Source organism: Alosa pseudoharengus, unplaced genomic scaffold (assembly GCF_046254945.1).
Source record: "Alosa pseudoharengus isolate Yale_2024_CS ecotype anadromous, Long Island Sound unplaced genomic scaffold, YU_APseudo_1.1 YU_APseudo_1.1_scf_11, whole genome shotgun sequence".
NCBI classification, from domain to species: Eukaryota; Metazoa; Chordata; class Actinopteri; order Clupeiformes; family Clupeidae; genus Alosa; species Alosa pseudoharengus.
The window spans coordinates 16,353,270-16,362,148 of record NW_027468576.1 but is presented as its reverse complement, the minus strand read 5'-3'; the positions used below and the strand labels follow the sequence as shown (position 1 = coordinate 16,362,148).

Sequence of the window (8,879 nt, the reverse complement as noted above, 5' to 3'; positions counted from 1 at the left end):
GAATCCACACAGAAAAAACATGGTAAAACTATTTATAACAGGAGAAGTAAAGTCATGAGATCACGCTAAAGGTGCAGTCAGCAATTTTACACGATTTCAAGCACATAAAATGTTTTGTCACATTCAGCAATCATCTCCTCACTACAGCTAGCTGCCAATTCCTTGAGTATACTGTAAAAAACCTTGTCCCTGTCTCTTGTCTCAAGCTCAGAAAACTGGAAACAAACAAAGGGGGCAGCCTGTACAGTGTGCCCCTAACAAAAACGAAACGTTGCATGGCATTTCTCTGGGAATACTGAAGGTATGGGTGAGCTACTGTACCTCTCTGGCGTGTTTGGTTTGGTCCTTGGTTAAAATATAATGTATGTTATTTTGGACAAAAGTGTCTGCTAATACATTTAAATAAACAAACACGACTTCCTGCAAAATTGCTGACTGCACCTTTAATTAATGTTCATTTTGATTCAATGGAATGGACCATTAAGGATGCAATGATTTGAATGTGTGGACCAGATCCATTAGTCTTAGTGGTGTATAAATAATTTTATATATTAATTATTATATATGGTTCCATGGTATAGTAGGCCTATATAGAAGGTTCTTCAGTCTAGGGCAGTGTTCCGGGACGAAAAAGAGATGGTGGAACCCCGTGTTCACTAAGGCTTGGCAGGAAATGCCCTTCAGGAACATAGCTGGAGTAAAAGTTCATGGGTTCAGCCCAGCCAGCTGAGTTGTGAAGCTCATGAGGCTCATGCCTAGCACCGCTGCTGGAAATTGTCATACAGGATCCCCTCTCATGCAGCCAGTAGTTTCCACAAAAACGTTCTGTTGTGCAACTTTCTGCAATGTGATACAGTTTCCACTTAATTTCACACAACCTAGTAGGAATAGCTTATGTTTTACTTTCTCCTTCAACAATTGAGCTCAAAATCTGGACCAATTTTGTGTACACCCATGTGTAGGTTCTTGTTGGTAAAGAGGTTTGAAATTTTCTCAATGGAAATGAGAGGGAACTCCGTTATAAGGATGTGGGAAGGCACTTGTTGTAGCCTCTGCATCTGTAACGGATGCCAGCTAGCTTAGCTTGGTAGCTTGGTAAGCCTCACTCTCCGATGCCTTAAAAGTGCTGCTGGCATGAAAGCTAGCAGCCTGGGCTTTTAGTTCGATTGTCAGCACGCTCGACTCCCAATTCAAGGTGCTGCTCTTTTGCAGGTTCGAGTCCGGGCGTGTGCAGGGCTGATCCACACAGGTTACACATCCACGAAAGGCTGTACTGAGCTTCCATGAAAAGGGTCAGTCTCTTCAACAGACAGTGGCAATGTCTCTGTGGTAAGAATAAGAATTCTGTTAACCATATAGTTAAAGTGTGATAAAGGTGATCAATGCAAGAAAGCATAAATTAACCCTTGTTAAGGTAACTACTGGCAACACTAAATCACAATTATGTTAAGGTTCTCAAACTTTTTCTGTCATTCCCCACTTTGAAGGATGGGAATTTTCAAGCCCCACCTGACCCCGTCAACCCGTCAAAATGTTTTTTCAAATCTTGGTTCCACATTAGCCTACATTTCCTGTCCGCTGGATCAGATGTTATTTTAATTCATATGTCAGTCTGTTTATGACTTACAGTACCCTCCAGAATTATTGGCACCTCTGGTAAAGTTGACTAAAGACCGGTATAAAAAAGAATCTGTTGGTGATTTATTGTAATCTCACAATGACAAAAATTAGGAAAAAATTCGACCTTGAATGGAAGCAAATTTATTTTGACAAAAAGGAAAATCTCATGAAGAAATAAATATTTTTAAACGGATTTTCCTTTTTCTCAAAATAAATTTGCTTTCCTTCAAGGTTGGATTTTTTGAGATTACAATGAATCACCAACAGATTATTTTTTATACCGGTTTTAGTCAACTTTAGCAGAGGTGCCAATAATTCTGGAGGGTACTGTATGTTTGTGTGTGGCTATTTTACTTCCTTGTCAAAAAAAGAAAGGCATTATTAAAGAGGCACAAAATAACACATTTCCTCCTGTTCCCCACTAGTGGGGCCACACTTTGAGAACCACTGCAATAATATGTTGCTTGAATCAGACTATTTTACCTGCATCATGATGAGGGACCCCTCTGATGCGGTGTCTCAGGGTGGTCTAGAATGCCCGGAAAACTGCGGCTATCCTCGCTGGAAAGTGGAAATATTCATTAGCAAGTTATTTGCAACCATCTTATAAAGTTGTGACTTTGACAACTTCGTGCCAATGGTAGGAATTAGCCTAATTGTTGTATAAAAGATGCTAGCACATATAGACTAGTGCTGATGCAAGTTCAGCAAGGTGCGCCTGCGTGGGTTTCCATCCACTGTGTAATACGAATTAAAAATGGACAATCTCGCAATCGAGAGAAGACTTCTGAACAGCTGTGGGATCAAAACGTAGTTCGTCAGGGCAACGTTTATGGAAACATGTAGACCTAGGATGAAATGCAACAAAACAGTTTTCATCAAATTGAATGGATTATAGGCCTATGCGAATAGACAGGTAGCCTATTACACCCCTCTCAAGCGAATCGAATTTGTATGCACATTAATAGATTGTATGTGCATTTCAAGTGTTTCTCCTCGTGATTTCTTATTCTTCGAATGATAAAACAGATGCATTAACACGCTGAATGGAAACCCAGCTCAAGTTGCAATTTTTCAACTTTTTTTTTGCCATTTCAAAGTAGGCTACACGAAATAGAATATTGTTGGGTTGAATCTGGGTGAAACACCGACCAGCTAACTAATGTAGCTTAGGCTCTATATGCTCTGAAACACCACGATCATTCATTAAATGTCTAAACGAAGTTCACTGCAAATATAACACTTTGAATTTCAGGCATGCAGCTGATAAATAAGCCTATTGCCATTTAGGCCAAACATGATTAAAATATAGGTTATGCATCATTAAACTTGGAGACTAAAATTCGCATGGTTTCAAACCCAAAATTCGAATGACTACAAATGTCATCAATTAGCCTACACATAGGCCTACCCTAGGAAAGGCCTAAATGTACGGCATGACGACTTGTGAGAAATCAATGTATCAATTTAAAAACTAAACTGTTTACAATTAAGCACAATTTTCTATTGAATAGCATACATGACTTAAATATTTGCTCATGATAAATATTATCAGCCTATTAATGTCATGGCTTTTACATATTAGGCCTACATAGCCTAACTATTTACTTATTTTGCTGACGCTTTTATGCAAAGCGACTCACCATCACAGTGCATTAACCTCAAAACGGTAGCATACTGGCACCACCAATTTACATTAGGCCTGTAGATATTCTTAAAAATCCCTCGTTCGAGCATTAGACATACTGAAAATGTTGTTAATCTGAAATCGCTCTAAATAATTTCGAAAGTGTAATTTATCAATGGTTATTATTTTGGTAGTATGTCAAGCATTGTTAAGACAATACTACAAGATCAAGAACACACACAAGAACAAACAGAAAATCAGGGTAGGATAGTCTGGGCGCGAACAAACAAGACGGCGTCTTTTTTATGTTGTTGTGCGCACTGGCCACCTCGCTTTGTGCGCCTGCTGCGAGACTGAGAGCACAAGAGGAATGGTCGGATGTGGAGATGGGCGCAGACCTGTATGAAGAATGTAAATTATGTAAATGTGATTTATGAAATTAATTTCCATCCATGAGATATCTGTGTGATAAGAACAGAGAGCCTATTAACCTATAACCTAGGCCTATCCTTGAGCCAGAAGGGCTGGTCGGTATAATCTGAGGGGAATCAGGTCGAGAAACATTGGATAAAGTTTAAAAAAAAATCTTCTTTTTGTCTATCAAGTTGGTGTTATATTAAGAGTGAAATGTTATTCCTGAAATGTTATTATACGACAGCTTACACACATTGCATGGGAGAAAGAGCAGTAGGCCTAGCCTATATGACAGCAGTACGATTTAATACAGCAAAGGAGTAATCAAACAACACTCTGATACCTAAGCAGAGAAATTATAATGGCCATGTCAACGAGGGCCCCCATAAGGTCTCATTCCAACAAATCCGTCCTACTGCCGAGTTTGACACCCCTGGACTAAAGCAATTCAACCTTCAACCCCAAGAGACTATGAATAACTTTGAACCAAAACTCACACCGTTATCAAACGCATTTAAGGCGGATAGGCTTATGCAATTCATCAAAATAGTGGTTTAGATGTGGGATCAGTTTCAACCCCGCCATAAATCACACCAATGAATTAGATGAGTGCACTATCAATACAGCAGATTTTGATCAGATAGGTCGTTCTGAGAGTTCCACTATGTAGCCATTGTGCCATTGAGAGCCTGGCGCGCGCACTTTCATGCGCTCCGAGACAACTAGTTAACTTATTAAACACAGATATAACCGAAAAATGGCATAGCTTTACCCAAGGACCTATACAAGTCTATCGTTGCTGAGAACGGGAGTCTTTCGTCCCATATTTGTCAGGACCGCGAAAAGGATCCCCTGAACAAAATGGTTCCCCATTGCCTGTGTGTCGTCGCCCGCATTTTAGTCAACTTAAGACGACTACTCATATGGCACGACTCAGATATGGCCCACACAGGTAAATCATGCAATAACCTACATATAACCATATATTTGCCTATAACGAATGCTCTGTAACAAAATCGCTAATAAAAGAACAAGCAGGGCTGCATTTGCCGTCGGAAGCATAACTTGGTGACTTTATTCACACACACACACACACACACACATGCAGTAGGCTAGTTCACACACACAGTAGACGAAGACACGGTTTTTAAATCGAGATAATCCATAAGAAAGGCACTTACCGGCAAGAGACATGGCAAACTGAGTGGTTGTTAACCAGGCAAGTTGAACTTCTCCGAACTCACGCAAGTTTATTCTCGAAATGTCGTGTTCGAGAATGTCTATCAGCAAATTATGTCAGATCCCCTCAGTGATATTGACTGACGTTGTCTGGTTAAGTGTTCCCTCGGTCATCAGGAATCCTACACAGTAGCTAAAAAACGAAATCCCCGCCGCACCGAGCCTCCGGTGCCTCCGATCGCTCCGCCTAACATGCAACGTACTGATGCAACGGAAGCAAAGACGTCCCCTTTGTGGGCTGGAATAACATAAACTGGGACTGGCTAGGCCTATCAAAAAAAAATTCATCTGGGGAATTTCGGAGTCGGACGAAAGAACATTATTTATAGGCACTTCTTATGGACAATGACAGAGATAACTGTTTGGTTAATCTTTTAGAGCAGTCAGCAGCAAGTAAAGACACCGTTAGTAGCCTAGATCTGGTCAAAATAGCCTACATTAAGGTGAGCCTCACTGTTTGTGGATTTGACAATGAATTCATCTCTTTTTTAAACATTAAGGTCCTTAAGGAATGATTTATTAAATAAGCCCTAGGCCTAGTCCTTATTCTTCTTTTCCTCTCTGTTCTAGGCCTATATCCTTTCCTAGATACTGGTGTAAGGAAACTCCTTGTGTGCCATATTGAAGGCGCATGCAATTATTAGAAGAGGCTAATATTCCGAGAAGTTGCCACCTATATATGATGAGAGAATTGTGATAAGTAGGCTGTTTTGCCCATTCGCCAACGATTCTTCAGTGATTTGTTAAGGCTAAATGGGCAAATAACGACGGGAAAACAATGTTGAGGTTAAATCACTTGCACTCGAGGTTTGACGTCTGTAACATCAAAATTATGTTTTATTTATTCAGAATTATTGTTTTTCGTTATAAGAATCGCTTACATGTTTTAAGTATGCTTGATTATGGGTTGTTGCACAAATATATTTAGGCTATCAATAGAAAAAGAAGACCAAAAGGCCAGTGATGGTCTGTGAACTTGCTTGTTGCTTTTTGGGGGATTCCATAATTCAGCACCATTAAAAATACCGACAGTTCACATTTAGCCTACAGGAACAGGTGTTAGGACTACATGGCAACTGGCACCTATGTTAACTGGCTGCGTTGATGACGTTTCACGATTGAAGAGTCTTCGACAGATGTGGCTGCTGCAGATTTGATTTGAGACTAACACATACTAACACATACTGGTTAAACTAACGCCGCTGACTTATGCCAGTGTAACAGGACAAGGTCCACGCCCCTTGTCTAGGTCAGGAGTGCCATTGCAAGTGGCTCTTGGCATTCGTAGGTGAGCCAATCCGCATATAGTAATGGCTTTATTAACTTCAGCTTTTAATTTGAAAGCTGACGTCATAGCTGCATACTGTTTGTCCACCTGACTCCTGCCTTCACCGCGGGATCCCTTGTGCTCTTTTGGCCTCCTGCCTGCTGTGCATGCTACCAGTGACATTCCTGGTAAGTTATCGTGGCATTGCATTCGTTGTAGCTTTCCCTGTATGATGTAGGCTAGTAAAGTTAATACAAACTTTGGGGTTTTAGGACCGCTGTCGGTCGCAGAACATGGGCCACATAACCAACCTGATCGGTACGTAAATTTAACTGTCTTTAAAATAATATGTAGTTTGCGTGGGTTTTAATTGTATCTTTTCATGTAGCAGAGCTTGGTGGTAACACAAGGAGCGGCAACATCAAGGCTACTTTGGTCCGGGTTTCCGAACGCTGCTGTTTTGTTTTTACCTAAGTTGTGATGGTCGATTTTACATGTTTTGTTCATTGTATGTTTGTATACGTTTTAACTTACACACGGGAGAATAACTGTATACCGGACGCTCTCGTCCAGCATTAGGCCATAGCTCTATTGTATAAAATACGATGTTCACGACACCCTTTGTGAGTGCATATACTGTGCAGTGTTTGTATTGGGAGTATTGGCTCGTCCTTTGATTTTCCTCTTTTGCCGGACCGGAGCTGCAGGCCAACTGGGGTGGCTGGTTATCTCGAGGGGGTGGCGTCCCTTCACCTTTCTTGCTGTGGTGCATTCGGGAACTTTACTATTGACATGTTCACGTGTGGTGTGTCTGCAGACCCTCCCTCTGATATACTCTCCAGCCCTGGGTAAGCTCCAGCCCTGTTCCTGGCTCCTCCCATCCCTCCTCAGCCAGTACTCTAATGATCTCACTCTGGTGTATGTATGTGTGTGTCCAGGCCTTGTAGGCCGTTTGTGTCAGTGCCTTAGTGGCAAAAGGTCTGACTGTCTGGAGAGAACTCACTCCCTATATGTTTTTAATATTTGTAATAAAGACAGTTTATTTTTGGAACCACGCCTCTGGTTTTCTGTGACCACGAACCTGTGTTGCCTGGTTGGGCTTCATATACCAAGTTATAGTCCAACTGATTTGATTTGAATATTCTGAGGGGCAGGGCCTCAGATGGCGTAGTCGACATTACTATTAGAGAGCTAACCTACCACTTGCCACACCAGCAACCATTTCACTTCGATAATAAACTACATTTTGGTACAACATATATAGAGCAGAAATAACAGAATTTGGCTTAAGCTGTGAGGATACATTTTATGCAAAGTGTCAGCCCCTTAGACTGTGCCCATTGCCGAAATTTGTGGTCGTTTAATGTCGAATGTCAGAGTAATAACCAAAGATTCTAGAACAGAGCTCTGTTCTAGAATCTTTGGTAATAACACTCCAAAACGTACCTTAATGATACTCCACAATTTATGAAGGAACGACGTTTAAAAATAAAAACACATTATATCAAATGGATTACACGAATAATTGTCAAGGAAGTACAAGATTATTCGACGGTTGCTTCTTTTCTAATAAATATAATGGGCTACATTACATATTTCAGGCCACTAGATGACGGCATTTCACTACACTTCGGGCCTTTTTTGGATGTAAAAGTAAGCAGTGAAATGGCGTCATCTGGTGGCCGTAAAGCGCAATAGCGCCATGAAATATTTAGGAAATTATGGTAGAAATCGTGTTTTTTTCTTATTAACTATTCGTGTAATCCATCTGATATATTTTGTTTTTCTTTTTACACTTAGTTCCTTTATAAACTGTGATGTAGGCTACGTTTTTGAATGCAATTAGGCTACTCTCACATGTGAGGGATAACGGCCACCGATTATAGCCTACTGACTGTGTTATGTGACTCATGGACAAGGGGAAATGCAATGAACTCCCCGTCACGCAGTGGCAATTTTCTTCCTCCCGAGATTTCTCCACGTTGCTTGGTCCAAATTATTTTTGCTGTATATGCTGTACGAAAATGTAGTTTGTTATCAAAGTGAAATGGTTGCTGGCATAAGTCGGCGTTGGTTTGAGCACATAATTGACGTTTTGTTAACATGTGTTCATGAAAGTCAATGGGCCGCAAATTGGTAAATTACCGATGAAGAATATTTCTCCGGATAGCGTGACGGCATTGGGAGCATAGAGAGTCCACAATGTTGTGCGTTTGGTGTGCGTAGACGTCGTTCTGCCACTTCTTTCCAGGTTTCAGTAGGCCTACAAAATCGGACATCTATTGTTTTACTGTAGGTTAATTGATCTATCTGCAATGATTTTAGCACAAACACAACTACTAGGTCTATATATATATATGCAACTATGCCAGTAAGACACACAACTTAATGAGAAAAAAAGTATTTAGTGGATTTCATTCCAGAAAAAGGACACAGAAAATCGAATAACTTAACAGGCTTCCACAGCGCTCACGCCTACGCGTTTAGACCACGCATCCTTCCATTTCTAAAATAGCGCAATTCAGTCCGTGCCGGTTTTCCTGCATAACCCAATAGCTTTCTCAAGTCCAAGCTATCTTTCATAGGCTACTCACCGTATTCTGCTCAGTGAGGTAAATGAGACCCTCCTTGGATTTCCACCAGGTAGCCATGTAGCCTAGTCAAACAGCCCACATTCTCGCGGATAGGACAGCTGTCACAAATAGGATGTGG

The 8,879-nt window shown here is 40.9% G+C and overlaps 1 long non-coding RNA gene across 1 annotated transcript; it reads right to left on the bottom strand.

The window, feature by feature from the left end:
* Positions 1-64: 64 nt before the first annotated feature.
* Positions 65-8,879, bottom strand: LOC143116815 (uncharacterized). Its single transcript, XR_012985928.1, has 3 exons — positions 8,762-8,879; positions 2,104-2,181; positions 65-1,324 (listed from the first exon to the last, which is right to left on the bottom strand). It is a non-coding gene; the product is annotated as an uncharacterized LOC143116815 (long non-coding RNA).